Source organism: Halyomorpha halys, unplaced genomic scaffold, assembly GCF_000696795.3.
Source record: "Halyomorpha halys isolate HHAL.00 unplaced genomic scaffold, Hhal_1.1 Scaffold18.1, whole genome shotgun sequence".
Lineage (NCBI taxonomy): Eukaryota > Metazoa > Arthropoda > Insecta > Hemiptera > Pentatomidae > Halyomorpha > Halyomorpha halys.
Window position 1 is genome coordinate 1,105,315 of NW_027114407.1, and position 6,225 is coordinate 1,111,539.

Consider the following 6,225-nt stretch of genomic DNA (forward strand, 5'->3'; position numbering starts at 1 on the left):
GCAGCCTAGCCTAGTAACCCTTAACTACTATACAGTTACATTATAATCTTATCGCCTTAATTTATAATTTATAACAATAAATTTAAAAGATTTGTAAGATACTATAAAAAGTCTTATCGAGTAATAGAGTTTTAAAAAAGAAATCGAATGTCGAAAAACTTCATATTTCGAAGACTACCTCGTGCCTTAGCTCTAATATAAGATTTTTTTTTTTCTGTCTAATATAAGATCATGTAATTTGAAATAAAAATTGGGATAGAAATTCTGAATCGATGGGGCGGGAAACTCTGTAATTTTAAATTTCAGGGAATCTCATTTCTTGCTAAAATACAAACATGTTTTTTATATTTTATAAAGTTTGATTAAAACGGAAATCATTTTCGATTTCAGTACACAAAAAACATAAAGATCAGCCAAAATCATTAATTGAAAATTTCCAAGTTTCTTTTTTTTTTGGACCTGTGTTATTTATTTATTATTAATTAATAAATATTTTGTATTTTTATTTATCACCAGATCGGCCTGGTGGGCCTTACATGCTTGATATAGCAGTTGCATTTTTTTTTTTTTACTAAATATATTAGCATTAAGAGATCTCACTGGGTCACGGTTCTGTCACACAATTTTTTGTATGTGAAAAGCTCTGATTTCCTAAAATACAGGAGGAAGATTAGAAGATTGGAGCTTCCTCCTTATTCTACCAATAACAAAATAACAAATAACATGTAAAGAACAAACAAATGAAGATATAATAACTAAATACTCGAAAACTCTTTAATCATTATTACAAGGTTGGACCATACGTTCGAATATTGTAAAGGAATAAATTAATCATGCATCACGATATCCGCCGTATCAAAAATATTAATAAAGTTTTAATATCACCTTCATTCAAACGCTCATGGCATCGACTCTCCACCTTGTAGTTTTGATAACATCTATATTCTAGTTTCTTTGTTTTCTCTAAACTAACTAATAAGAACGTATCTTCAGGAGCTATTTAGCTGACAATAGTGACATTTTTTTCGTAGAATCCGGTCCTCGACTGCCAAAGAGAAACTCACAGTATTCAGTAGACAACAAATAATTATTCTATAAGACAATAATAGAACCTCTCTGGACTTAAGGACTAGAACTGTGGGTAACAGATAAAAACTCTAACATCAAAGGCATTTAATCCTTTCAGTCCAAAGTCCTTCGATGAATTGTCAATACTCCTTACTATGTAACCAATAGTACCCTACCTCATGATCTCATTTGTCTCAGACCTTATTAAATCCAAATTCACCACATTCCAGGTAATTCATTCATCGTCCTAACCCCTTAGCCCACGCCCTATCTAGTATTACCCATCCTACTAATCCTCTCCGAAGGGCCAGAGACCAATTGTTAATAATTTTATGAGAGTTCATGAAATAGCCAGATTCTCAATTCAAGTCCTAAGCGTCTGCGGCTAGCGCCTTCACTCATCCTGCACTGGCTTTTCTTATCAGTGATGCAGTTGAGAAAGAAGCGCCGGGATCTTCTTTCGGAGTTCTGCTTACTACTTTACAAGTGGGGGGACAAGCTCGGTTCGGAGTTCCTCAGATTAAATGTAAATAAGAATGAATGTGTTTAAGATGTTAATTTACTTTAAGATTAATTTTTCTATCTATAACTAATTTTGTTATCATTTAATTTATATATCTGTAAATATCGTGTAAATGTGCTCTATGATCACTATTTCTGTAGTCTGTAAATATATGACAGAATGTCACACAATAAAATAATAATTTAAAAAATAATTTGATCCTACTGAAAAGTGGTTATGAATAGAGCTACTCCTTGTTGCCACATGTCCTACCGTTACAAACCCAACTTGAGCTATATTACTATCTGTATAATATAACAAGAATCATTCCATTACCGAACATAGAGAAATAAAGAAAATACTTTGAGGGTGTTGATTTAAGTCTAGTAAGCAAAATTTTTGTATATTTCAGAGAAAATATTTTGATTTACTATGCGTGCTAGGAAGACAAATGTTCAGATAAGTATAGTAATGCTACATGGTAACCGATAGTTCCCCGCACACTTAGTATTATTTGAAATTCGTTTGCTAATATCATAATCAGGCTCTGACATTGCAATAATTGTTAATGGAGTACATAATCAACTGGCGGAAAATTACAACCCGCTGGCTGTAAGTGAAAGGGTCCTTAAGGGGATTGATAAACCGTGAAAGGATCGTTTAAGACACCAAACTCGAATCGGACCGCCGGTTCTGTTCCGATTCATTTACTTCTTAGAGAACGGACAGGGGGCAGACATCTTGAAAAAAATAAGATACTTCCACCCGGTCATCCGAGAGCAAGTACGAGATATCACTGCCTTCTAGAGAATATATAGCCACTCCCTTTCAAAGCTTAAAAAATATAATAAAGTAGAGATAGTACATCACTCCAAAACAGTTCATGTATTATATGTTTATCATTCTATAACTACAACTCAATATAGTGGTAAATTATTTACAATGAGGTGTATATAGTTGACCGTATATTACTGATTAGAGAAGATGTTCGGGGGGTGCGGTCAGCAAAGAAACAACATAAATAAACAAAAAATATTTATTTATGCCGACGTTTCGACCTGATTTTCAGGTCTTCATCAGGGAGTTGTAGGCAGAGATTTCTGCTAAACTGTTATAATAAAAAATAACTGTAAATTATTTACAAAACTGAAAAAAAAAAAGAAGTAAGTTTTTATAATTTTATAAACAATTAATTACGAAAGAAATGCAAACATAGATATAAAAATTAACAAAATCAAGCAGTTTATAAATACATAAATACCAAAATTATCATTGGCATTGGAGAATAATGATCTACAATTTACAATGTAGTAATCTTTTTTTTCATATTTCGTAGTAAGTTAATAAATGTATTATCTTGCATAAACACAACAATCATAAGGATCGTGCAGTAAAAGGTTTTAACTTCATAATCATAATAAAACCTCTAATTCATATAATAGTGTTTTTAAAATAATAAATATTTCTAAACATAATAGGAAAAAATCTGGTGCTTTGCGCGCATCACACTACGTTCACTTATCATTCTGAAAAGCTAAAATGTTTAAAAATAATTTTTTTGTTTTTATTTTGCTATAAAAATCCGTATTTTAGTTTTTCTCGAATTGATAGTAAAGAATATTAGTTTTGTTCCTGCAAAGAATACAATAGTTTAAGAAAATATAACAAAGCCGTGACGAATAATTGTGATCGGGAGAGATCGGACCCGAGTGTGTCTGCTTTTTCATACTTAACTACTAATTTCTCCATTTTCTCCTTTAGTTAGTTATCAAATCCTTTCTAAGTTCAGAATTATACATTTTCTTTTACTGTTGGCGATCCAAAGAGGTCAATTCTTTCAAATAAATAACTATTTCAATGAGTATAAGACCTAGCTGATTAAAGACTTTTTAATTGTACATTGGTATGCCGGGGTGTGATAAAAATCGTCAGAGTCATTTTCGAGAAAATCGAAAAAAAAAACGTGAAAAATTGATTCTATAAAGAATAACGATATAAAGAAGAACTTCTGATAGAATTTTATTGGAAAAGTTTCTGTCATATGGCAGCCATATACCCGCCTAAAATTTGTAATTTTAGTTTCGTACGACTTATCGTTTTGAGCAAGGCTGTTCAAGCACACAGAGACCATTTTGTGTGAGTAGGTCATTTGGACTCAAGTGACTTCAAAACATGTATTGCCGTCGCAAACTCGAATTTCAAATTTTATTCTTATATCAGATATATATATGATATAAGAATAATATATTTATGTTCTGTTATCATCAGAAAGAGAAAAAACAATCCCTTTACCTGTAAAAAAGCATTCAAATTTATACATTTTAACAACTTCATAGCGATATTGTTGTTAATTTTCTTTCATTAATATGTTTTACTCAACTATTCTTTTTTTTTAAATTAATTAAAACTTAACTACTCGTTTAATAATTTCATATGTTGAATTACAAAAATTTATTAGAAAAACGGATAATGGTTTCTAATTAATCATTACAATACTCATTAATTCATTAATACTCGTTAGGTACCTACATAATTATATGATATCACTGCTATTTATAAAATGTCATAACTGCTATTATTATTTTCCCTCTACTCGTATGTTGAAGTTTATCTTCTTCACGGATTAAAGAAATGAAATCGTTATGTAGAAATCTTTATGAAAAAGTTCCAATTTTTCACTGTCTGAAGAGAGTGAATGAATATAAGAGACATTTTCATATATTAAATTGAATCCAATATTATTCGTGCATTTATTAACCATATTCAAATGTCTTGGTACCGTTGAAATGATGAAGTTCCTCTCTGGTGATAACAATAAAGTAAAAAGTTTGATAAATTTGAAAGGAAATTAAAAGTCAGTCAAATGAATCTAAATAACCTTTCTTATATCTTTAGTTAAAATGAACGACTAGAATCCGACTTGATATATTTTAATGTCCTTACGGTGTAATAAAAAAAGAAGTTTGTTAGATAAACACTCTAGGTCTAAAGAACGATTTTTATTATGTTTGTGATACATAACTGAAATTATATATCTTGGGTTTGCGAAACAATTATACGTCATGAATGAAAATAAAGTTCATTTTAAGTTTTAGCTCACCAAAAAAAACATGAAAATAATCGAATCAGATTTATGGTTAAAGTTCTGTGTGATAAATAATATTAAATAAATAATTATAATTATCATAAAAAATGAACTTGAAAAAATTTTGTTTTTAATTTACCACAAATTGTGATAATAAAATTCAGCCGTTGTTATAAGATTTGTTATCGCCTGTTATCATTTTAACCATATGTTATAACCTTACTGTTTGTTGTCAGTTTCAAGATCACATATTAGATCACTCTCTTCAATTACTATTATCTATTTAACTTGTGTATAATTGTTGCCTAATAGAGGATAGTTTTGAAGATAGCCTGTGTATTATAATAGAATGGAGCTGTCTCCTACTGCTGCGCACCCATCAATCGACTTTGTAAATCAGGTTTTAATAAATCTTTATTTCAAATATAAACAAATTAAGATACTGTTTTCTGATGTTTCGAACATGACGAGCGATGTAGCAACGGAAAAGTGAATTAGATACATTACGGACATGTGTAGTACCTTTTAGAAAAACAAGAGAGTTGGAAGGTGTTAATGGGAGAAAGTGACTTCCGATGACAGTCTGGTTACGAGTTCCTTCTTAGAGCCCACATCCGGCCAACCTCCAGCTTACATCTCGGGTTATACTTAAACCTCTCACTAATGAACTCAATAGTGAGGGTGTAGTAATAAAGCTTTTATTAACAATTATATAATTATTTTACAAAAGTATTAAATATGCAAGTCATTATCGTTAAGAATGGGAATGCCACATATTGATAGTTGATTGCTTTTGTCTAGAATTTTTTCAATCAGACATTTTTTTTATTTTACTAATATTAATTTATATTAACTGAAATGTTAAACTAGAAAGTGTCAAGCGAGTTTGATATATTTTAATACCTTTTATGAACTTTAAATGTTCAAAACAACAGGTGTGAGTAGTCTATTCCGTTATGCTAATATCGTTATTTATTACACTTTGTATTATATCACAAGAATTTAAGTTAAGTTTAAAGTAAATATTCAAAACTTAAAAATCTTTAAATTTATTTCAAATAAATTATTACTATAATTATAATAATATGGCCGGTCGGAATGTTTCCAAAACCTCTCTGCTCCAGATGAAGCATCCTTATATTAAAAATATGTCTGATTAAGTATTATTATATATACTCTTTATTATTATTCATTGAACCCTCTATGAATAACAAAAATATGTAACTTAGTCATAATTTGTCTGTAACAAAGCAATAAATTAGTTTATAAATAAAGTTATACATCCATAAACTGAATATTAGTACATATAGCTGCTTTGTTATAGACAATATAGAAAACCAAATGTTTTGCCAGATGTGCTACTTTTCAATAAAAGCTATATTATCTATATTAGGGAATACTAATTTTTTTCAAGGACCCCTAACCGGATAGCAAAGACACATTAATTAACTTAAAGAGTTATATTAATAATTCTAATGGCTTTGTATTCTTTCAAGTTTAAATAAATTCTTTAAGTTTTGCACAGTACAAACTTAACCCTACGGAGTTAAGACTTCGGGAATCTCAGTTC

General features: G+C 29.7%; 1 protein-coding gene across 4 annotated transcripts in view; it reads left to right on the forward strand.

Annotated features, from left to right (window-relative positions):
• Positions 1-6,225, forward strand: part of LOC106680842 (serine protease 33) — a 123,091-nt gene that overhangs the window by 61,250 nt on the left and 55,616 nt on the right. The window contains exon 1 of one of the 4 annotated variants that reach the window (XM_014420833.3): positions 4,961-5,046. The exons of 2 other annotated variants lie outside the window; for them this stretch is intronic. The gene's annotated coding sequence lies outside the window, so the exon portion shown is untranslated. Of the gene's footprint in view, positions 1-4,960; positions 5,056-6,225 lie in introns of those variants that run through there. One more of the 4 variants, XM_014420824.3, reaches the window with a different exon arrangement.